Raw genomic sequence first — 25,325 nt, forward strand, 5'->3', positions numbered from 1 at the left:
GACACCCACTCCACGAATTCATGTCCATCAAAATTACTAAAACTAAGCAATTAGATGTATGTGTAACATTGTGTAACATAGCCCACCCCAAAATACATAAATGCATTCGAAATAGGCGTACTTGTAATACATGGAATTTAGGTACTGTACGTTTTTTAAAGCATAGTAATCATTCAAAAGGTATTGCATATGAAGTCAATGAACGATTATGCAAAAAGAATTACACATGAAGTATCTCTGACAGAAGAAATGCGAGATAAATCATCACATAAAAATGCATTGTAATAACATGTGTGCTAGAGGCTGGTGTTATGTTGTTATGTCTCTAGATGTGTTTAGAAATAGAAGTGTGAAGCTTCTGTTCTCTAAGAATAGTTTTTACGTTAAGCAAAGAATTGTTCGTGCCAAAAGGAGAGGGTCAATATTTTTTTTAAAAAATTGTCCAATTCAAAGAAAAAATCAGTTTACCAAAGCTCCTGGCAGTTTCATGTTGATCAAAACTGAAGGCCGAATTCAGAGTTCATGGGAACGCTGTGTGTCGGAAAGCTTTTCAAAAGTTATTGTTTCTCTGTGGGTGAGAACATCGTATCAGACAGGCTCGCAAAGAATTGGTCTACAAAATCAGGTGATAGTTCAACCAAATTAGATAGCGCTGAAACTTGGCAGGTGTGAGAATGATTGCTGTCATCGAATGCAGGATCAGCAATGCTCACAGAACGTTGTACCTGGATGATGTTGCTTTTGTCACTCGCTCCACTGATACCACTTGGCTGTAGTACAGGAGTCTCCACAAATGCCGTCATCAGGATTGGTAGCCGCTGGGGACAACACAATGCGTGAGCCGTTATTGGACTTAGCAAAGTATCGACGTCCGTTGGTACTGCTGATGGAAGTGAAAGACAGATGTCCAACACGCATTCATCGCCGCAAAGCATACACCGTAGCACAGGTAAAATGCAATTTTGCCATATTGGTCTGAATGAAAGGAACCAGGTCATGTTTAGATCTCTCAGCCTGGCCAATCCGAGGACGTTAGTTATCCTGTCCCTGTAGCGCATTGCTAGGATTGTCTCTTCCATTCCCATGGGAGCTATGTCTGAGCCGAGGTTTGCCATAACGTAGCAGGAGGGTCAAAAATAGAATCCCTGCGATGAGTCCAAAAAATAGTGGAATACCACCAAAGATGGAGTGCACAAAATTAGGAAAGATTCCCAAAATTGCCTGGAAGGGTGTTAGCAGTCCCGTAAAGACTGTCTTAAATATGCCTGGGATGCTTGTAGCACTAGACATGTTAAGGAGTTGCTCGAGTATTTGTACGAAATGCACGGGGCAATTTGTTGATAAAAGGTCATGGACCTCAGTAGCCGTCCTTGCGACTAGAAGATCATACGTCTCTTTAGATGACGTTATAGGCACTGTTGTCTGTAAAAGCACAGATTTCATTTTGCTTAATGTATCAATTCGTATAGAATAGAGATTCAGACGAGGCCAGAGGGGAGTCACTGTGTCTGGAGGCCCGCTCGGGAACAATGCTTGCATACAACATTTGACCATGGACGTTACTTCTACTAGATAACTTAGTCCGGGCGCGAGGCCACAGCACCTGTGATCCGTTCTTAGAATGTAACTCCCGTTTGCGAGTTGCATAAAGAAGGGCTCTATCTGAGTTGCAGGTGTGACTAGCTGGTGGCATGAAAGGTTGTTTGAATTACCATCGCATGCTCCGTGTAAATTAATACCCTGACACAAAAGTATACCGCCTAGTGAGTGTTTACAGTTGTCACCACTAAGAAATACATTTTTGTCGCTGTCACTATAGCAAGAATGAGTGTATGGTAATTTCCATTCGGATTTAACATATCCCTTACCCAATTGTTCATATTGGCCAGCAGGTATGTACTCAAGGCACTTTTTAAAGCGGAAAGTTGTTATCGGAATTGTGATAATTCCGTGTATTATCCATTCAATGACAGGGCTCTCTGACATTGTCAATGGTAATCTCTCGAGTTTCTCGATGCTCAAAATTGTATAGTCTGCTCCTTTCTGTGCCAAACTGATCTGTTTATCAGTAAGGTTAAAAATGGAAAATAATGACGTTGTGTTTATCAGACGCCAAGGCACATAGCCTGAACGAAGATTTTGCAGCGTCCAGCCTAGTTCTATAATAGAGCGTAATTGAGACTGGCCATGTTGTAACATTAGCAAATCTCTGTCTATCACATCAAAGGCAGAGGATACAATATTGTCCAAAGAATATATTCTGGAAGACAGAGTCATTAACCCATTGTCTACTACAGAAAGTGATTTTTTCCAAATTAATACGATCAATTTCTCGTATTTTTTCAGCAGTTTCAATTTGCTTTACTTTCCAAGCCTCGTTGTAAGCAGCATAGATACTGGTCGCTATGAAACGCTTCTGACGCTGTTTGCGTGGTCCAAGAATGAAATCGCGCAAATCAGCACCATCTTTTAACGAAGACAAGTGTTGCTTAATTTCAGCCAGTGTGGATGAAGTTAGCCATTCTAGGACACAGTTTGCCTACACTGTATGTGGTTATAATTCCTGGATGTTGTCTCTGGGAATATCTAGGGTCCAATCTGGTCATTTTTAAACCCTGTGTTTTGTTCAGGAACCTATCTTGACAGCTATTTGTGTCTGTAGGCCAGATTAACCACTTTTTCCAATCAGGATGTGTTCTGTTGAAATGTAAAATGTGTGACACGTCTAACTCATTATCTGCAGTTGCATTCTCAGCTATTGGCTTTGGTATAGACGGTGTTTTCATTTCTTTGTTCTTGGCTAGGCCAAGACAAGATGTTTGGTGTACAGTGTCATTTAAAAATAACATTTGTTCTGGTATCATGCAGGTTCTAAACAGTGCTTCTATGCCTTGCACCTGCCAATCTTTTGTACCCCAAATTGATTTCGTTTCAATATTATTTTTCCAATAATCAAAACCAAATGTCATCATTTTGTCATAAAATGCTTCTGAATATATCAATTTAGAATTTGTCAGCATTGTTTTCATTCCTGTTTTATCTAACAGTTTATAATAAAACGTTTCTGCATCACTGGTGTTAAACCCTGAAAAATATTTGAATTTCTCAAAAAATGCTTTAGAACTGCTTTTAGGTGGTGTAGAACAATGTTCCCATTGATTGTACACAAAACATTTCTAGGCTGTGCAGATTTATGCAAGTAATGATCCCCATAGTGGGTGTAACAGAATAACTGCTCATAACTAGATGAACCTTGTAAATAATCATGATCTGTGAATCTAGCTGACATTACTAAATCAGACATCATGTCATTAATACTGTTAAAGTCCCAATCATCAGAGAATGTACTAGGTGTAACAAAGTCACTTAAGGAAACCTTTAGTTGATGAGGATACTTCAGGATTTCGACCGGACCATAGATCTCATAGTCTGTTTTCTCCCATACTACCCCACCAGGTATTGGAATTGCTGTGACATTTACTGTTGACAGTTCTCTTTTCTTCACATGGGATGATCTGTGTGGTTTCAGGACTAGGTTGATGTTCTGACTTGCTGTGTCCATTTAATATATTTTCCTTCAATGAATTTTCCCAAACACAGTACCATGATGAGCCAAAGCAGGAGGAAAAATACACCTAGACCGAACCAGAACTCTAGCCAAGGGGAAATTAGGTAGATTTCCTTCAGTTGATGAAAGAGTTCCGTTGCTTTTTCTTTAAAAGTTTTTTTTGTTTCTGGCATCACTTCGGGGTCGTTTAAATCTTCAGAGAAGTTGTCGAAGTTGATGAAATAACCAGAGGCAGTTCTGTCAATTGATGGGATTGTTCTTTCAATCTGTCTCTCGGTAGCACTTTCTGATGCCACATCATTGTAGACTGGTGTTGTTTCTTGACGAACTGTTTCAATCTGTGTTTCAAGAGGCACGAGTTCCATGGCATTATTGCATAGTCCTTCATTGTGCACTGCAGGCTGATCGAATGTGATGAGTCTTTCAGTTTGAACCTCTTGGATTGTTGCAAGTTTGGGTATTCTGTTGTTTCTTGGGAGTCCACTGGGCCTACTGTTGATTATAGGCCACATGCTTGTGGTTTTACCAGATCGATGGACACGACTCTGTTCTCCTTTTTACCAGCAAGGGGCGGTAGCACAACTGATCTTGTTCCGGTGACTGCTAAGACAGGTACTGCTTTTCTGTAAGAAGGCCCAAATTCCTTCTTAACCGCGATCTTTTCTCTGACTAGATCCCCAATCTTTGGAATCCAGACAGGCCTTGCTGGGGCTGTTGCGGGTGGTGCCTCGTCAGTGGTATTTGGCTGTTGCTTTAACTTTATGTTGCTTAATGATTTTCTTGTTTCATTCAGTTCCTGTAAAACAGCCAAACGGTCTTTTACTTCAAACTGTTTTGTTTCTTTTTGTACCACTGACATCTGACTATCGAGGTCCTGAACGCGCATTCTTATTCCGAACAATAGTTCGTATGGGCTGAAACCTTTTAGAGAATTTCTTGGCATGTTGTTAAGACTAGTCTGGACACTTATTAAATGTTTGACCCACCCAGCGCCTGAACCTAATACCTTCGCTGTTATAGATTGCTTTATGTCCCGGTTTTTTCTTTCTACCACACTATTCCCTTCGGGATGCGACGGACAAGAATACCGCAACCCAATTCCCATGCTGGCCATGGCCTCCTTATAGGCTCGAGAGCTGAAAGCAGGACCCTGGTCAGAATGGAACGTGGTAATTGCGTATGTGCCGATATGGACTCGCAAATCTTTTATAACCGTTCTAGCGTCAGCCGAGCGCTGGTGGCCTCATTTTTTAAGTGTATTTCGTCTTAAACGTTGTACACTGGGACGCGCTTCTCTTCTTTGATTGCGCAGATAGACCGCCTTATGCTGTCTAGAAGGGATCCTGAAACTACACTGGCCTGTTCATTACTGCGATCTCTGTTGCAGTCTTCACAATTTTGAGCAAAACATTGAATATCTATACTCATTCCTGGCCACCAATACTCTGATTGCAATTCTTTCAGAGAGGCTTTGATTGTTTGGTGTTTCAGACCCAACCCCATGTGTGCTTCCAGTAGGAGGAAGCCCCTCCTGCTCCTGTTTGGAATTACTCTATCCCCCATTCCAGGGATTCGAGCAAAAGGAACGGAGTTTGCATCGATTATGTATGCATAATTGAGTGGATATTTTACGGGTAGTGCTGCACAGTCGCCTTTTACGGTCGTTTTTACTGCTAGCATAGTTTCCCCGTCTATATACTTATCTGTACGCTTTTTTGTGGCTACGGAAGCCGGTTTAGTTGCTTCCGTGGTGGCTGTATTAGCCAATGAATTCCCTGCAACGTGAACGCCATCACGTTGAAGACTCTGTGCGTGAATCACGTGAGTCTTTTGTAGTTCTTTGTGTAAAAGAGCTACCTGTTCCCAAAGCAATTTATGCTTTATTGTGGCACCTGTGTCATCTTTGTAGTCGTTTTCGATCCAACTCTGCAGTTTGTTGTTGTAAGAATTGACGCAAAAATGAGAATCGCACACGATAAGTGTGGGGAATTCGCGTTCTGCATTTTCGAGCGCCATCTTTAAAGATCTGATTTCAGTTCTTTGAACCGAACAGTTTCTTGCAGATTCAGTTTTTGTTACTTTCGGTCTGAATTTACCGCACAGCCAACGACCTTTAATGATCGCACATGCTGCATTGTAGGATTTGCTCTCTACATTAAAATGCTGTACAAAGCTATCTGTATAGATTATACAGGCGTATTGTGGGAGAGGCAGGATTTCGATTGGCAGAGGATATTCTTCTTCATATTCTAAATCATTCAGTTCTTTGTATTGCGGGGCGAAATAGTATTTCACGTCCTCCGCTCCTAGAGAATCTATGCACTGTATCCATTTTGGATCCAGTGACACTGTAGGCAGGTTTACTGGGCTGAATAGCGCCTCGAAGGCGGATTCCGCTGTAAGGATATTAATCCGTTTGCCGTGTGCTAGTTCTCTTTCATTTGCTAATGCGATTTGCACTGCGTTCACAGTTCTTTCTGTGCGACTGAATGTTTTTTCTGCTTGTGTGTACAAGTGAGATTTAATTGAAATTGGTACCTTTTCTCCCTCATTAGAGGTTAGGTATGTGAATCCGCATCTTCCTGGGATGACTCGGATTACAAGATCACGTGTGTTGTCACGTGTATCTAATTTTGTTTTTGCTAACATGTCTGTTTGCAGTGATCTCAAAATTTCTGTGTGTTTTTGAGTCCAATTGATTTGTTTTAAATCAGGTTTTATTAGTTCGTAGAGAGGTTTAACCCTCTCTGCGTAATTTAGTATGTAAGTTCTTCCGAAATTCAGAAAACCTAGTATTGATTGTAAATTCTTCAGCGTTTTTGGAGCTTGGAGTACAGCGCACTTCTCTAAGAAGTTGTCCGCTAGGCTTTTTCCTTCACTTGATAATTCGTACCCTAAAAACAGTACTGTCAGATGGGCAATTCGGGACTTTTTAAAGTTGAATTTGTAACCCTCTGCTGCGAACCCAAGTATAATGGTGTTCACTCTTTTCAAGTGAGTATCCAAGTCGTCGTCTGTGAGATAAATATCATCTACGTAAGATAATGCTTCATCATCATAGATTTGTAGTAACTCTGTTACCCTAGCTGAGAATAGTCCTGGGCTGTTCTTGAACCCCTGTGGGAGTCGACAGAATTTTTTCTGTGACCCAAATGCGGAGAAAGCGGTCAAGTATCTGCTTTCTGGTGCAATGTTTTGACAAAAGAAACCATTAGAAATGTCTAATGTCGTTTTGTATTTTTTCCTAACTATGTTATTCATTAGGGCTGCACTATGCGAGTTTTGTACTGCAAAAGTTTTGCAACATGTATTAAGGTGTCTGTAGTCCAAAACTAGACGATATGAATTGTCTGGCTTGGAGACAGGAAACAAAGGATTGTTCATTTGAGAGGTGCATGTTTCAATCACCCCCTGGTACTCAAGTTGATCTAAGATCTCCCTGACCTGTTTTTTAGCTTCTTGCTTTATGGGATACTGCCGTTGGGCAGTTGGTTCACTTTTTAGTTGGATTTTGTGAGGCGGTGAATCCTCATCCCATCCTACATGATTTTTATATAATGCAGGTGCCTGGGCTACTGCCCATTTCCTTGCATATGTGTATTTTTTATGAATCGGTATGTGATTCGAGAAGGCAGGCATAATCACTTCTTCGCCACGAGGGCACTCCCTGACAAACTCCGGGGGCCAATCTTTTTCAGCTAACAGAATATCATAGCCTTTTGAGAGCTTATCCCAAAATAGACCCTTAATTTTCCTAGTCTTATCACCCTCCATACGCAATGTTATTTCGTATATTTTATGGGGCTCGCTAAGCCTGGCGTCGGCAGTTTCAACCTGAATGTATTCATTCGTGTCCACTGTCTCCAGATGACTCATCAAGTTCTTGCGCGCTATACTGATCTCTGCTGCACTGTCCAACATTGTCAATGCCCACTCCCCGTTTTTCAACTGTGTCCTCAGTATTCTCGGCATGGTTGATTACTCTAATACTGGCTACCTTCTTTTTCTGAAATTGAGATTTCTTATTTTGAGCAGGTTCCTTGTCTTTGGACTTGGTGTGCTCTCCTGGGTCTGACCGTCCTCTTCTTTCCGAATTCTGTGGAAGAGATCGAGAGGGACGTGTATCAATACTTTGATATCTATCAGGTCTTTTTATATTATCCCTATTTCTAAGGTTATATCTTTTCTCAGAGGGCTCCCGTTGGGGAGACTGGCGTTCTCGAATCGGAGTTCTTTCCCTCCGTCGAGGAGACCTTCCTCTGGACTGGAAAACTTTTTCCTTGGGAGTGGATTGTTTATTTCCATCCCAGCTCTTTTTAGGAGTGTTTAAATTATTTTTAATAAATAATTTTTCTGGATTTTCGAGCAGTTGGGGCTTAACTGGTTTCCCACCCAAGCTGTCTCTACCTAATTCTTCATAGCATTTTTCTATGATTTTTGCAAGCTCAACAGGATCTTTTATATCTGTTTCCCTCAACTTCTGGCGAATCGCCACAGATGCTGCTTCTCCCTTTACATTGGCTAATAATATAGCCGTGACCTGCTTGAAATCTTTCAGTAATTTCATACCTAGATTTAAAGCTGGTTCTGGACCGAATTCATTTTGAATCTGTTTTAGCACGTCTGGTATTACCGCCATAGACGGAACACCGTGTGTTTTTGTGTAAATGGAAGCAAAGACTGTACCCCAAGTGTCGCAGTCCTCCACGTGTGGTGCGATTCCCATAGGAAGGCAGATGGTCAAGATTCTGTGTTTCTCAATAGGGGTAGTATCAGGAAATACTGCCTCTATTTGAGTGATTTTCTGGGCTAACCAGAAAGGAATTTGTTCCCGTTTTACGGGTGTTTTACCAAGACATGACTGTATGTTCTGTGGTGTAATTTTATTTGTGTTCCCCTGATGAGGGGTCAGCTGGTGTGAATTAACAGCTGGCTGGACTGTTGCAGTCCGTATTACATATTGGACTAATTGCCTATGTATTTTTATTAATGTGTTTAGCTGTGCTAACAGCTCTTCTCTAGACATTTTTACAATGTCAGGATGTGGTGTGTAGCTGGCTAGAACCGGCCACGTGGCTCCTGGTCTACCTAGTGGACCGAGCCTAGTTATGTGATCATTGTGTTTTAGGGCGCCATTAAACCAGAGCAGGTGCTCTTGAAATTTAAGTGGGATTTCAACCTCCTCGAAAGGAGCGTACTCTCCCGGAGGTTCCTCTATTTTGTAATAGTGAAACTCTTGTGTTATAGCGTTTACCGCTGGAAAGTTTATCCATGAATAGAATACCTCTGTCTGCCGATACTCGTGAGCCTCTATCACGAAAATTACTGTACCACCCTGAGGTGTCAGTCCGTTTTCTATAAGTTTTAAAGTTATAGATCTTCTTAACTGGACCGGGATGATAATAGCACCCGGGTCTGTGTATTCGGGACCTTGCTGAGTCGCATCTACTGCGGCCCCAGTGGTGCCGTTGTTTTCTACTGACATTGTATAAATGCAGTTTTTGCAGAGTAGGTCTCCGAGGAGACAAAGATTAGATGCACAATATTTTGGAACACTGTATCCTTCAACGTTGAATAAACCAGAGCTTTACATAGGAATCTCTTCCTACTAAGGTCGGGCGGATTTTAACCTTTCACCCACTCCAGACGTCTATTGGAGTATTTAAGGGAGAAAGGGGTGTGAAATATGCACGACTGAGTTACTCTACAAGTCTTACGTTAGTTTATCGCCTTACCAAACGTTAGGGCGCCATGTAGTGTAGTTCCTAGTTTCCCACTAGGCCCTGCGCATTGGAATAACATAAACAGTAGTATCGACGTGGAACTGCTTATATTCCAGGCCTCCACTGACTATGCTAAACTTAATTGGGTTGTGTTACCAACTAGCTCAGAGGTCACTGGAAACTTTCTTCTCTGCATAGGAAGTGATCAGCTTCCTTGGCACAGACAAGAAGGGATTCAGCTTTCCAACAACCGTGCAACATGACAACTTTGCTCCTCAGATCAAGAGTCGATCTCTAGGGTCGTGTGAAACAATAGACATAGATTTCACTCAGTCAGTCTAGTGCAGTTTACTTTCACAATATGTAGAGAATAGAGAGACGGGCGTGTATCAATAAAGGTTAACATTTATTGAACAGTCTTTCTTCTCATACAAGAGAAATGTATTGCCACAATTGCAATAACTGTTATTATAAAAAGTACGTACAGTAAGATAAGAATAGCGAAATAGAACTGTAAAAGCATTGATATGGTTTCTTAGCCATACAATGGTTTAAAAGTAATAAAACATATATACAGTCATATATACATTAGGCTAACATACTCAACTGGTGCTTCTAACTAAGCCTACCCCAGTGTGCCTGACCTAGGCCTAACACGTGAGAAGGGGGAGTAAGTAAGTAGCTTAAGTTAAGTTGGTTTTGCCAAGGTTTGTTTCAAGAATTCTCTTCTAAGGGTTTAGTCAACACCATACCTCTGAATAGAATGATGGAGGATTGGTATCTCCTTCAGGGGTCTCTCTCGATTTCCCAGTCACCTGCGAGGGTAAACTGGAAGCGCCGGGACTGGATTTCTCTGCACGAGAAAGGCAGCGGCTTCTCTCAGCGCGTCTGGAGGAAGGAGGGGTGACAGCGTCCGCGGGCAGCTGGGCTGGATGTCTTCGCAGAGGACGGCTGCACGGCTCCTCAAGCGTACTGCACCATAGGTCGCGCTGTAGCGGCGATAATGGTAATCAGTAGCTTCACCACCACAGGATAGCAGGCTGCAGCGACAGAGTGCTAGTTTTTACCAACACGGGGTCATGCAGGCAGCTGGCATCAGCAACATGTTCGCTCATTGCTTAAGGCAACGTTGGTAATATTTATACCTGACAGGTGCCGGGTTTGACGCAAGTTTGCTGGACATAAGACGTCAATTAAAGATGTCACTAGGAAGTGGCAGCTATCAGTTGCTCATTAGAGTTCTATTACTAATCAAAACATAGCAAGCGGGGATTTCCAGGTTTGCTAAGTTTTTATCTTGTTGAAGAACTCGGAGTGTTATCTAGGAATATCAGATAGTGACTGCTGCTCTGTCATTGCACTAATTGGTCGCAAAGGAAGTAGCAGAGAGTCATGCTGGAATGTGGCTCTGTGGCTCTGCTCGTGTGAGGCCAGAGATGACTTTACAGAAAATCGCACTTGAACGGTTATGCCAATATAGGGAATAAATGGATTTATAGCCGAATAGGGGCATAAGGTCACAGTATCGATCAGGAACCTAGATAAGCACATGACAAGGCGGTCCGGGTCTTGAATGAAAAGTTGACATGAGATTATGATGGAAAAGTGGGAACCCCTCGTTCGTAATGTTTTGACATCAGATATTGTCGACGATTCCTGTACAACGCCAAAATATTTATTGTTTAGGACACAAAGGTTTGGGAATATATTACATGTAAAGAATTTGCCTCAAGCTTAAATTTTAGTATATAAGGAGCAACCCTTTTTGTACAAATCGAACAGGCTCCTAGATTCTGCCAAGTGTGTAGTTTCTGTGACTTCTGTGTCCCTGCAGTTATAAACCTTTGGTCTTTGACGCCACCATCGAGAAGCCCGTGTTTCTGTTTATTTGTGCACCGAGACAGGTGGAACTCCGGGGTCTTCGGGTGTTATCCCTGACACCTCTGGACGGAACCAAAAAGTCCAGAACTCCAATTGGCGCCCAACGTGGGGCGACGTCATTCGGTACCGGTCCAAAAGCCTGAAGAGTTCGAGAAGCTTCGTGTGAAGATTCCTGAGGGAGGCGCCCCACTTCATCGATCCCGGCATATCGCAAAAGTGGCCAGACGTTCTCTTCCACGTGGGTTCCCGTTCAGGACGGCTGCCGTGGTCCGTTGCCTTGACCGTCGCCCTGTCTTGGACACGAGGTGCAGTCCTTAGTACAGCGAAACGTGACGGGTTTCTCCTTGGTGACGTCTTCAGTGCCTCAGTTAAGTATTTAGTGGTTGCTAGTTGGTTACTTCGTAAGGGTTGTTAAAATCCTTTTAGTTCTTGGTTTGGTTTGGTTTCGTAAGATTATCACTGGTTGTTCTGGTTATGATAATCTATTGGTTTAGTTTGGGTATCGATACATTTGTTCGCTTTTGGTAGGCCTAAGTTCTTGGTTCGAGTGCACATTCCTGTTTGTGTTTGTTTGTTCTGTATTCCGGATTATAAAATGGTAAGTCGGAAAAATTGTATGTTGTCGTGCTTTGGATGCAACAGTGATTCCCGGTTGGAGGACTCATGTCTGGTTCCTCCGATCGGAACTCCCCTATATGACCTTTATTGTAAGTTTGGAGTGGGTCCTATATCTTATAATGAGGTGTGGGTCCAATACACTGAAAAAGATGGTGTCCTTAGTTGGCCACTACATGGTAGTTTTGAACCTGAAGTTCTTGACAATTTAGAAGTAAAATTGTTTAAGAAGAAAGCCCGGCCGGCAATGTTTGATTCTTTCCGTTACTGGCGAAAATAATCTAAACAGAGAGAAATTAAAAGGTTGAAAAAAGAACAGAAAGAGCAAGAGTTAACTTTAGAACAAGCGGCTAAGCAGCTGCAAGATAACGAGTCTGAGAAAGCAATGGAGATAGCTACTAGAGAGCGTAACTTAGCGATAGATAAGTGCTATCCTGCCTTGCCATCGAGTACAACTAAGATAGTAGAGGACCCTGAAAACGATCCTCTGTTGTCTTCCTTGTTACGGTCACCCCCACCGTATGCACAGGGTGCTACGGCTCCACCTGTACCGAATGTTCAATTGCCGGTTGCTGGACAACCTGGTATTCCTGCTCCTGCCCCTCAGAATCAAGTTCCTGTACCTCCTGTGGTTAATGTAAATGTTCCTACGGCACCTCTTCTTCCTGGGTTGCCGACTTCTTTACCTATACCTATATTGCTTACACCTACTGCTTCACAAGCTACCTTACTTGATACTCCTACTGTCCCTGTACAATCTGTTCCAACTGCTACTGTGTTTTCTACATCTGCTAGTATTATGACTCCGCTTTCTGTTCGTCGACGAATCACTGATTCTGTCTCTAACATTCTGTCTCCTTTCTATAAATCTTTAAGACTCCTACTTCTGAGTCTGTGCAGAGACGTAGTCAGCTCCCAAGTACTGAGGAACGGGGAATATTAGATTCCACGGCTCTCCGATGGATTTCGAAGAGTAGGAGATATAGTACGAGAGATGTACTAGGTACATTTATGCAATGGAATGAACCAACACAACGATATGTATTCGACGAGATGTGCTCTCTTTTACGTGAGGAACTAGAAGAAGATGACTCTGAATCGAATTTAGAAGACTTAATTAAGGTTCAGAAAGAGTTTGCTGCAGGTATGATAGTAGGTCAAAATATAAAAGAAGCGATGGAACTGATTTTAAGTTATAGGAATGATCCATCACTTCGTTCACCAAGGGAGTTAGAGAAAAGTAGTACGAAGCAGAATCGCCAATATCCAATGAGAGAGGTTCCTCCAATTTGGCGTGATGCTGTGCAAGCTGATGCGGTCCGTGGTATTGCAGCCGCTCCGGCCCAATTCCAAAGAGTGTGGATACACATTCCGTGGAAGCGAGCCGAAGTATTGGCAGTGAAACAGGCCTTGCCAGATCCGCGTAAAAATCCTGCCGGATATTATAAGGAATTAGCACAAACAGTTGAGGCTTGTGTAATGAATCTAGCGGACATTGACATGTTATTTGGGAATGTAGTTCCGCAACCAATTTGGGCTAAAATTCGTAAAGAGAATCACCCAGTTGCTCTGGGTGGTGATTGGGCGGCTATCATTGCAGCAGATGGTCAGCAAATAGGTGGTTCCAAACCCGAACCTCTAATTGCTAATCTTCCAGGTAGGATAATCGACTTAATGAAGACTCTGATGCCAGCATTGCGTGTTAATTGGGACAAGTTGTCCGCATGCAGGCAAAAGAAAGACGAAAGTGTCTCCGACTTTTTCACGAGGTTCGAAGAAACTTTTGTAGATCACAGTGGTCAGGATATGAGCACAGAAGGAGGACAGAGATTGTTTGTCGATAAATTTGTACACAATTTGCTACCGAGCTATGCAATAAATTAAAAGATTCCGAGAGTGCGTGGGCTGTCTCTACAACTGCGCAAATACTTGCAACTGCACAGTATTATGAAAATAGGGATAAAGAGGAGAAAGAGAAATCAGATAAGAAAACGAAAGACTTAAAAACTAAAGTTCTTCTGCAACAAGCATATCCGCCTCGCATGAATCAGACCAATACACAGCAAGGGTCGTATCAAAGGACAGATTATGGTTCTCAGAGACCACAATACCAGTGGAATTAGTGTGCGTATTGTAAGAAAGAGGGTCATTATAAGAATGAGTGTCCAGTCTTAGCGCAAAATAACGCAGCAGCAGCTCAGAGAGGTCGTGGTGGTTTTGTGCAAAATTCTAGAGGTCGAGGACGAGGTGCTATGCCTCCACAAACAAATGATCGCCCTTCCAATCACTTTGATCAGCGAAATGGACAGTCTGCTCAACAGAATAGGTCACAACAGTATCATGTCGAAGACTATTGTGAAAATGATGAGGGATTTCAACAAAATGAGTACTAGGACAGCCATGGACAGAGAGAGGGAGTAGTATCAGTTCCAGTGGATCAGAGTGGGCCTTATGTCGCAGTAGCAACATCAGGTGTAGTCGAACCGTTTCTGTTGGATACTGGTGCCGCAAAAAGTTCTATCATTCATGCGAAACTCCCTGGCGCACCTTTGTCCGGCTTAACAAATGTTTCTGTAGGTTTTTCAGGCGCCCCTGTTTACAACCCTGTATCTGGTCCTTTGTCTATTTCTGTTGGACCGTGTCAATTGAAAGCACCCCTGATTTTGACGACAGGTTGTAATGAAAATCTGCTTGGTTTAGACTTGTTAAAACGCCTACATGCGACATTGTACTGTTCTCCGGAAGGAGTACAGCTTACGTTGGGTAAACGAATCACCTCTCCGATGTACTTGTCAATGGATGCACTTCCGCCAGAGCTGCGTTCACTCCCTGATACTCTTTGGGCGACTGGTCCTAACGATGTAGGCCTTTTAGAAATACCACCATATGTAGTCACTTTGAAAGCAAATGTCAAATTTCCACGAATTCCTCAATACAGAATCTCTAGTGAAGGCGAACGTGCACTTTTATTAATCGTGCAAGATTTGATTAAGAAAGGGGTGGTTGAAGAAACTAGAGGAAATGTCTGTAATAGTCCTGTATTGCCAATTTTGAAACGTACTGATCCTTCAAAGCCTCCAGTATATAGATTTGTTATCGATCTCAGAGAGGTTAATAAAATTGTGGTTCCGCAGTTTCCTGTAGTTCCAGACATTACTGCATTGTTAACATTGATTCCTGCAACAGCTAAATGGTTTTCAGTCATCGACTTGAAGAATGCCTTTTTCAGCATTCCGATAGCCGAGGAAAGCAGAGATATTTTCGGCTTCTGTCTAGGAGGTCGAAGCTTCAGGTTTAAACACGCTCCACAAGGCTATTGTGAGAGCCCATCCATTTACAGTCAGGCATTAAAAAGTCAGTTAGATTCCTTTGTACTTCCTCCAGGTTCTGCTCTAGTGCAGTATGTAGATGACCTTCTAGTGGCTGCCGATGACAAGGAAACTTGCAAAGCAGCTACGGTTTCGTTATTGCATCATTTGTCTAATTTGAATCACAAGGTGTCACCATCGAAAATGCAATACTGCTGCCAAGAAGTGACCTACCTAGGTCATCTCTTGTCAAAGGAGGGAAGGAAGTTGACCCCAGAGAGAATAAAAGCAATTACGCAGATGAGTGTTCCTCGCACACAGAGAGAAGTACGTGCCTTTCCAGGTATTACCTCTTACTGTAGGCAGTGGATCCCAAATTTTTCTCTTTTAGCAAAACCGTTGGTAGCTTTGACTGGGAAAAATGTTCAGAGTCCGGTGCCATGGTCTGCTGAATGTCAGGAGAGTTTTTCTGAGTTACGAAATGCACTATGTTCAGCTCCTGTATTGGGTACACCCGATTACAACAAGCCATTCACGCTCTATGTTCACGAGAGAGAAGGTTGCGCGTTGAGTGTTTTGACACAGAGATTCGGTGATAAACAACGCCCTTGTGCGTACTTTTCATCAACATTAGATCCGGTAGCTAGAGCGTTACCTAGTTGTTTGAGAGCTACAGCGGCAGTTGCGGCTTCCATTCGACAATCTGCTGGTTTGGTGTTGAATAACATGCGAGTGGTCATGGTTCCTCATGCTGTGGATACACTCATGAACAGAACCAAGACGCAACACCTTATCAGTGCTAGATTATCTGGCTACGAGCTGACACTGCTAGCGAGTCATATTCAGATCAAAAGATGCAATGTATTGAATCCAGCAACACTGTTGCCGGCTAATCAAGAGTTGAGTGATTCCGAGCCCCATGATTGCTGTTTCAGAACCAAAGAGGAGACAAAAGGACGAATTGATTTAAAAAACACCCCATTGTCAGATCCAGATGGCACGTTGTATGTTGATGGGTCATGCTTTAAATTGGAGAATGGTGATGTGACTGCTGCCTATGCAGTAACGACTTTGAATACGATTGTGGAGACTGCAAGAGTGAGTCAGAATTCTGCCCAAGCTGCAGAATTAATCTCTCTAACGAGAGCGTGTGTTTTAGCTAAGGGAAAGAGAGTGAATGTGTTCACAGATAGTCAGTACGCGTTCGGCGTGGCCCATAATTTTGGCCGTTTGTGGAAAGAAAGAGGTTTCATTACGTCCCATGGGACTAAGATTCAACATGGTCAGCTAGTTAACGACTTGTTGGAATCTCTAACCTTGCCGACTGAAGTTGCGATTGTGAAATGCAGTGCGCATAAAGCAATCACGGATGATGTTGGTCGTGGGAATGCTTTTGCTGACGAGACCGCTAAACAGACAGCTAGAAATATGATGAGTAGAATGTATGTGGCTGCGTCTGCGAGATGGATTTCTGAGTCTGGAATGTGTGAGGATACAGTGGAAAGTGTGAAAGAGATCCAGAAAGAGGCGACTGAAGAGGAAAAGCGTGCATGGAAAGAAAGTACGGGCAAGTTGGACTCGAGTGGGTGTTGGATTGACTTGTCGGAACAACAGCGTTGGATGTTGCCTGATGCGTATGTGCTTGCAGTGGTGACAATGGCACATGGAGTAGCGCATATAAGTTCTAAAGGGATATGTAAGATGTTGGCTCCAGTCTGGAAGAATGATGGGATTAGTAAATGTGCAGAAAGAGTGGTGAAAAATTGTATGGTATGCCTGATGCATAATCCTGGCAAGGGAATCCCTACTCCTGCTGGTCACTTCGCTCCTCCCTCTTGCCCCTTTGAAGTGATTCAGTTAGACTTCATTCACATGGATCGGTGCAATAACTTAAAGTATGTCCTGGTGGTAGTTTGTGCTTTCTCCAGATGGATCGAAGCATATCCACTAAAGGACAACACTGCCCTATCAACTGCCAAAATTCTTCTCAAAGAATATTTCCCTAGGTACGGAATGCCACGGATTGTATGGTCAGATAACGGAAGTGAGTTTGTAGGGAAAGTTATGCAGAGTGTGTGTGCCGGTTTAGGAATAAAGCAAAAGTTTCACAGTGCTAACCATCCCCAGTCTGCTGGTTTAGTTGAGGGTTACAATGGCACCCTCAAACTAAAACTCGCTAAAATACAGGCATCCACGGGTTTATCCTGGCCAGACGCACTACCCTTGGCTTTGTTATCCACGAGAGCGACTGTACATTCTAGAGTAGGGCTTAGTCCGTATGAAATTGTCTTTGGCCGTCCTGCTAATATTTGGGGAGTGCCAAGGCCAAAGGAATTTTGTTCTCTGGAATATCCAATGTTGATTGATTACCTTTACGACTTGACTGCTAAATTGAGTCTTATTCACCAACAGGTTTTCGATGCATTGCCAAAGCCACCGGAGAGTCCAGGTCATCAGCTGAAACCAGGTGACCACGTTGTGGTGCGGAACTTCGCCAGGACGAAGAACTTTCAGCCCAGATTTGTTGGACCCTATCAAATACTACTAGTAACGAGAACTGCTGTTCGTGTGGCCGGACGCAAGCACTGGATCCATGCGACACACGTCAAACGTGTGCCCCTGCCACTTCCTTATGACAACTGGATTAAGAAGGGAATTGGTGCCTCTGAGTTCGAGCGAACACCCAAGTTTGTCCCTTTCAGCGATGCCGAACTGATAACTGACACTTCGAACTCTGACTCTCCTCCTGAAACTACTTCTTTGACTCCTGAACACTTGCCCTCTGCATCAGAAGAAACTTTGCCATCTGCGAACTTCAACATTGCAACCTCTGCTGACAACACACTGTTTCCTGATCAAACAGTTCCTGCAAAATTAAGATACAATTTACGATCTCGCAATATGGACAAATAAAGCAGGAAACTGCCTATTTTACACATTTGAAATTTTAACACTTTGCCTTCAGCCAGGAAGTTTGCTATTGTTTTATTTTTTTAATTTGCCTTGCCGTCTGGGTAGCCGTAGGGTCGTGGCTGTGTGCCTAGTTGAATCTGCGGGGGTCAGACACAAGGTCGATCTTTCTGTTGGTTCTGGGAACTCCCAGGGCTGATAGAGGCATTTTCATCTACGTACACATCATCAGTGGTCGCGAGCGGATTGTAGAAGATGGAGCTTCCTGCGCTGCAACGAGAAAATTTGATTTTTGTTCGCAGAAACAGACTTTACAGAATTCTTCATAGCAAATGTTTTCTGATGCAATGTGCTATTACATTTTTAATTGTTTTAATAACGTTGGTGGGTGAAATCGTTTTTGGTATAAATTTAATCTTTGTGCCAGTAACTACAGTACCTCCCCTTGATCCTGCTACCTCTACTGTTTCTTCTATACACTCTTTTCACTCGTTTCCTGAACATGAGCAAGCTCGACGTTCAGAATTTATCAATAACACTTTCGTACAACTCTTGCACCAACACCAACTGGTGGTCAACACTACAGACTGCTGGGTGTGTGGCTTGATACCCCACACTATGGAAAAAGGCATTCCCTATCTGGTTTTGCCTTTTAGCTATAATGGATCATTTCAGGCCCTTCAGACCATTTTTGCCTATGCCCTTGAAACCTATCCTCTGCGTCCACCACGTTCCACTAAATATAACTCTGCCAACAAAGCTTTAGTCCAGGGAATTATTGACATGATCAAGGACGTCAATAATACTCCATCTTACCCTAGAGACGAAACGCGAGTATATTTGAGTTGGAACTCTACAGAGTATCGCCTTAGCTTGGGAGAAAGCAAGCGAAAAAGCTCCACTCCAATCTGGGTCGTGCCTCACCGAGGTCAGGTCTGTTTGCAAGGTAATGGGAGAAATCCGAGAGCTCAGCTAGGGAGGAGTGAGTGCGTTGAGACTTACGTGTTTCCGTCTAACTCTTCCCCTGCTTTTCTTACTGCTAGGGGTACCTACTTCATCTGTCAAGACAGAGCGTACACATGGTTGCCTGCTGACTTTTCAGGTTCATGTTATATTGCTCGATTGTTGCCTCCAACATACACTGCTTCTTCTGACTATCACAAGACCAGAGTAGCAAGAGGTGTTTTCAGCAAGGAAGATACCGCTGGTCAGGAAGCTGGAGACTTCTTCAAAGGTTTCCTTCCGTTCTGGGGGCCTATGGCCAATAGTAGAAACATACGTCAGCTAACACGGGTAGTTGAATCTACTATTACCGAAACTGCTGGTGCCCTTAGCAACTTGACAGCTGAGCTTCAGGCGGATAGACTCATGACGTTGCAGAACCGTATGGTTCTAGACGTAATACTTGCAGATCGAGGTGGGGTATGCAGAATGATCCAATCGAGCTGCTGTGTCTTTATTCCCAATAATGCTCCAACAGTCTATGAGGCGATCTCTAAGCTACACAAGATTTCCGACTCTATACATGTAGACAAGGGAAACTGGTCCTTCATGGAGTGGTTGTGGACTCTGATATCAGCGTGGGGATGGAAGGTTCTGATGGTCATTGGTGTCATCTTAGTATTCCTATTCTCATGCTGCCTGATTATCCAGTGTGGTCCTGCTTTGTGTAGTCTCTGTGCTGCAACCTGTTTTAGAAAACCACCTGCGTTTGGAGAAAAGGCACGAGAAAGGATGATGATACAACAGCATGTCACTGACCTGATGAGCATAGAGTTAGACTCTGACATAGATTGAGTAATTGCCTATGTAAGGGCAAAAGGAGGGTCTGAGGTTCCGTGACGATTTGAACCCGTGTTTTCAATATTGTCGGAAATACATAATTTTGGTATCAATGAACCGCAAATGATCCATTTAGCATATCCTGGTGTTTTCGCTATGCTACGAGCAAGAGTACTCCTGTTACAAACACATTTCCGATCTACCCATGGCATCCATCTTAGATCATGGCAGCCATTTTGTGTTTCTTGCCCTCACATACGCAATAACCTCTGATTACTTCATTTCGATTAAGGACACGTAGGCTTAGCCGGCGATTCACCTTTCCAGTGACACGTGCACCTTAGAACAGAACACGCTGTAGCTGCATGACTCGACAAAGGCTGCCTCCTCTGCCCGAGGCCAGTCCTGCTATACTGGTTCTTGTGTTCGTTGGCCTGATCATGATTAGGCGGCCGAAGCCGGTAGCCTTGCCCATTTACAACCCACAAACATCCCTTATCCTGCTTTTCTATCTTCTGCACCTGGCTCTGCTCCTTTCCTTCTGGGCCTTTATTAGGGGGAGGTAACGAAATTTACGATGAGGCGGTCCGGGTCTTGAATGAAAAGTTGACATGAGATTATGATGGAAAAGTGGGAACCCCTCGTTCGTAATGTTTTGACATCAGATATTGTCGACGATTCCTGTGCAACGCCAAAATATTTATTGTTTAGGACACAAAGGTTTGGGAATGTATTACATGTAAAGAATTTGCCTGAAGCTTAAATTTTAGTATATAAGGAGCAACCCTTTTTGTACAAATCGAACAGGCTCCTAGATTCTGCCCGTGTGTAGTTTCTGTGACTTCTGTGTCCCTGCAGTAATAAACCTTTGGTCTTTGACGCCACCATCGAGAAGCCCGTGTTTCTGTTTATTTGTGCACCGAGACAGGTGGAACTCCGGGGTCTTCGGGTGTTATTCCTGACACCTCTGGACGGAACCAAAAAGTCCAGAACTCCAAGAACACTGCTGAATCAATCTATTTAGTGCACTGGTGTGTGCATAACAAAATGGCGTGTTTGCTTCTTGTACTGTGTGTAGACCAAGTCTCTTGGTTTTGGCCTCACAATGATCTGCTGCACATGCACAACGGGCAGTTTGTGCGTACCCTACTGCTGAGTATGCATAACACACTATTGATTGTGATGCATAATATATTGGCATCTCCACATAATGTACTGGTTGTGTGCGAACCACTCTAATTCAATTGCATATTTGGGCTGTCTTGTGCAAGTGTTTAATGTACAGTTCATTTACATACTCTATTGGTTCACACTTGTACCGGCTTGTGTGTGTAACATATTGGTTGAAATATGAAGCTTACTAGTTTTAAAGCATCCAATTTTGTTTGCATTCATAATGTCCCAATTGCCATTCAAAATTGCTTGGTTAAATACATAATGTATTGGTTCACTATTGTAAGTGTTATTTGTGTCGGTCAATGGTTGCGTTGCGTTGATTCACATGTATATCCTACTGTTATGCATGAATACCACACTGATTTGCATGTTTACTTTACTGGTTGACATACATATTGTTAGACCTGGCATCATTGGCGTGGGTTTCCCCTGTATTTTTGCCTTTGCCTCCTGGTATTTTGCTGTGTGTTGGACTTGGTTTTTTCTGGTCTAGGTGCTTTGGCCCTTTGCCACTGCTGTTCAGTGCCAAAGTCCAAGTGCTCCCTTGGTAAATTGTTGTTATGGATTAGCAATTCCATGATTAGCATATTAGATTTACTTGTCAGACCCTAATGCAGTGCGCCATGTGTGCCCAGGGCCTGTAAATCAAATGCTGCTAGTTGGCCTGCAGCACTGATTGTGCCACCCACCCTAGCAGCCTGTAAATATGACTCAGATCTGCCACTGCAGTATCTGTGTGCCCTCCAGTACTGCCATCCATGATGACTTGGCAGGAGCAACCACCTGCCAAGCCCTAACCTTCCCCTTTTTTATATGTCAGTCACCCTTAAAGTACGCCCAAGGTACTCCTGTGAGTAGGGTGCAGTGTATGTGAAAGGAAGGACATAACCTGTTGTGTGTGACATGTCCCGATACTGATTATTTTGTTTTTCACTATTGCAAGGCTACCTGTTCCCGTACGATAAAATGGAGAGTTTGCTTATGACATCTTATAAACATAACCACCTCTGGGAACAAGGTAGAGAAATCAAGTTTAGTATGCCTGAACTCCGAATGTTGAACTGCATCTTGTAGTGAGGGTGATTTTTACATTCTAGGTTTGAAAATACCACTTTTAGAAAGTGGGTACTTTCTTGCTTAGCCATCCAGTGTGCCCCTGCTACAGTGTGTGTTGACGGTATGGCTTATGAGTATCAGAGGCTGGGGATTTGCAGTAGCTCCAGTGAGTCTGGGTGAGTTAAGGCTGGGTTGATTAGACCTGGGCTGCAGTTAGAGTAGGGGGAGGAGACTCCTTTAACCTGAGTGGCCTGGTCTGCCTTCCACAATGCTGTCTCCACCTCCTGCCAGGAAGCTGCACCAGAGAAGACAGAACTGGTTTTGACTGAGCACAGGGCTTCTCTGCCACCAGAGAACAAAGGATTTAGCTGTGTAAATATTGTGGCCCAGATCCCCGAGCTTTAGATCACTTTTGGACTTCAAGAGAAACCTCTGCCAGTGAGAAGAGGTGGAGGAAACTGGAGCAGGAGTCCTGCCCCTTTGCTGTGTGCTGTCCAGGGTAGACTGCAGTGGCTGTTTCTGCCAAGGATAAGAACTGTGGGGCATATCAGCAAGGGCCGGTGATAATTATCGCTAAGCATGCTTAGCGTGAGGATAATTATCGATGGCTAACGCTGAATTTTATCGCTGAGATAGCGTGCTATCAGCAACGCTTATCTCCAAAGCGATAAAATCCCATGCCCTAGCTGCCAAATGTGCGATTATCACTGGAAATCCAGCAACATTCGCACAATGTTTGGTGATAGCTTGAAGATAGGGCAGGGCAGACTTAGCCATCGTATCCACCTTCCATTGGATATAATGGCTAAGTCAGACTGAAAGCAGGGGTAAGGAAAGTAGCGATAACCGCGGTTAGCGCTACTTTTCTAATAACTATTCAGGTTAGCGAGCAGCTTGCTGATAGGAGAAATGTCTGTTAGTGAAATTTCTCACGTTATTTTGGGGAGGAACACCCACTTTGCATCTCATTAGAGTTGAAAAGCTGGGCGTTAAGGGAAAGGGCGCTGTGGCATGGATTCATGCGATAATAGTGCAATAAAATTATCGCCGCTTTACGCCCGAAAACGGACGCTAAAGTGGCAATAATGTTATTGCGGCGCCTTGTTGATATGCCCCTGTGTGTGTATCCTGCTTGAGAAAGTATCTCCAAGGGCTTGAAGTGGAGCTTGCCCCGTGTTCATGAGGTCTCAGGAACAGCAAAGACCTCGCCATCCTTCTAGGCGCCGTCTCTGGAACTGCTGGTTTCTGTCTCCACAAAAGAAGAGAGCAGCAGACTCCGTCACTGAGCCTGTCGCAGACTCCGTGTCCTAAAGGCACAGCAGAGAGCACCTCCTCGCTTTGCAATGCGACCCTGGTCTCACCGACTCCGTCAATGAGCCGCTGCCTGCACTGCGTCCTGTGGGCACCGCACTCTGCAACTCTTCGCTACATGCTGCACAGATGTCACCGACTCCATCACTTCCCGACTCACACATCAACCAGCTCCGTTGCCGCATCGTGACCTGCCAGCACTGCATTGAGCACCGTCACACCTTGCTACGCAAGCCTTGGTCTCACCGACTCTGTCAACGAGCCGCTGCCTGCACCGAGCTGTGAGGACAGCTCACGCTGCAACGCTTTATCTCACATCTCAACTGTGACTGTTGCCCCTGTCCGGCCCGTACCATTGTGTTGGCCGCAACAAGAAAGGTACTGCCTCTGAGTCTGTTGACGCTTCAGCTAACCTGTGCCGATGCATGGCTGGATTTGTTAGACTCTGTCGTGTTCAGTAGCGCGGTACCCCCAAAAGTAGCTACTGAGTCAGAGGAACAGTGTTTCCATGTTATTCCTGCAATTTAAAGATTATTTTGCACAGTAACTATTTTTGCAGTATTGTATGTTGGATTTGTATGTCGTTTTGGTCTTGTTGGTTTAGATAAAGTTTTGCTTATTCTCTAAACCGGTTGTGGTGTCCATTTGTAGTGTTTTCACTGTGTTACTGTATGCATCCACAAATGCTTTACACACTGCCTCTGAGATAAGCCTGTCTCCTCGTGCCAAGCTACCAAGGGGGTGAGCAGGGGTTATTTTAGAATTGTATCCCCCTTACCCTGACTAGGAAGAAGGGTCCCTACTTGGACAAAAGTACCAACCTCTGCCAACTAGAGACCCCGATTTCTAACACATATTTGCATGCTTCATTTATATAATACATTGCTTCACTCCTGTAATGTACTGGTTTGTGTGTGTAAAATATTGTTTTAAATGTTTAAATGTACAGCCCATTGCTTTGAAAGCATCATGTGCTGATCTGTCTGGATGATGTACTAGTTCTTTTGCATAACCTGCTGGATTGCTTGTTTACCATACTTGTTTACCTGCATAAAATACTGGCAGGCATGCACAATATGGTTCCCATGAATAAGGCAGAGGTTTGGAAACACACTGTATATGTTTGTACGCAAATGAGTCTGCTTGCTAAACACCTGATGTGTGCACAGTATAAAAGTACATAATTGTGGTGAACACTGTTTGGTATTTTCCCAAGCAGACTGGTTACTGAGCAGCAAGCACCTTGGGTTGAGGGGGTTTGTCTTTGAATCCTCTGCCTTATGCACTGGTTTGTTGGTTCAGCTCTATGGTTGGGGTCAGTAGGTTTGAGGGAGGGGGCAATGACTGTGGTTACAGCGCCTGGAAGCTGGGGGCTCCTTTTGTCAGGTCCTGGAAGCCACTTCCTGTGAAGCTGAGAAGAGCTTGCTCCTCTCCAAAGGGAACTGCCCTGAGTCTTTTACTCCTGTTAACTGTTCACATCTGCGGGGTTATGTATTTAAAAGCAATATTTTCTATTTTAAAGTGTTTTTTTCCCCATCGTAAGTGTTATTTAGTAGGCTGTAAAGTAGTGAGTGTGCTGTGTGTCACCACTGCTTGCAAAGTGTTGAATCCAGGCGAATGGACATTGCTTAAAAAGCATCTTCAGAAAACATTCACATTCAAAATATTGGAAAAAAAAGATAATCTGCATGGCTTACAGCTTTTCCTTATCAAGTCAAGTCAAATATAACTTTATACGATTGTTAAAAGCAATCATAAAAGTGTACATAAAAACATTTGATTAAAAAAGAGCTATTGAATTCATTTTAAATCCTTAATGGGGTACAAGATAAAAAACAGTTTACAAAATTCATGATGTCAATGAATCTTAAAGGGCATCATGAATTAATACATTTTCTGCTTCGTAATACATTTTTCAAATATAAAGTAATTGTTGCCACACAGACATGATTATCCAGCTGTAATAGGCTAACCATAGCCACACAACATTGTCGG

The 25,325-nt window shown here is 43.5% G+C and overlaps 1 protein-coding gene across 1 annotated transcript in view; it reads right to left on the minus strand.

Annotated features, from left to right (window-relative positions):
- The window catches only part of LOC147736636 (glutathione S-transferase P 1-like), a 170,482-nt gene that overhangs the window by 101,544 nt on the left and 43,613 nt on the right, over positions 1–25,325 (minus strand). The gene's annotated exons all lie outside the window — the stretch shown is intronic.

Source organism: Lissotriton vulgaris, chromosome 1_2, assembly GCF_964263255.1.
Source record: "Lissotriton vulgaris chromosome 1_2, aLisVul1.2, whole genome shotgun sequence".
Taxonomy (NCBI): Eukaryota; Metazoa; Chordata; class Amphibia; order Caudata; family Salamandridae; genus Lissotriton; species Lissotriton vulgaris.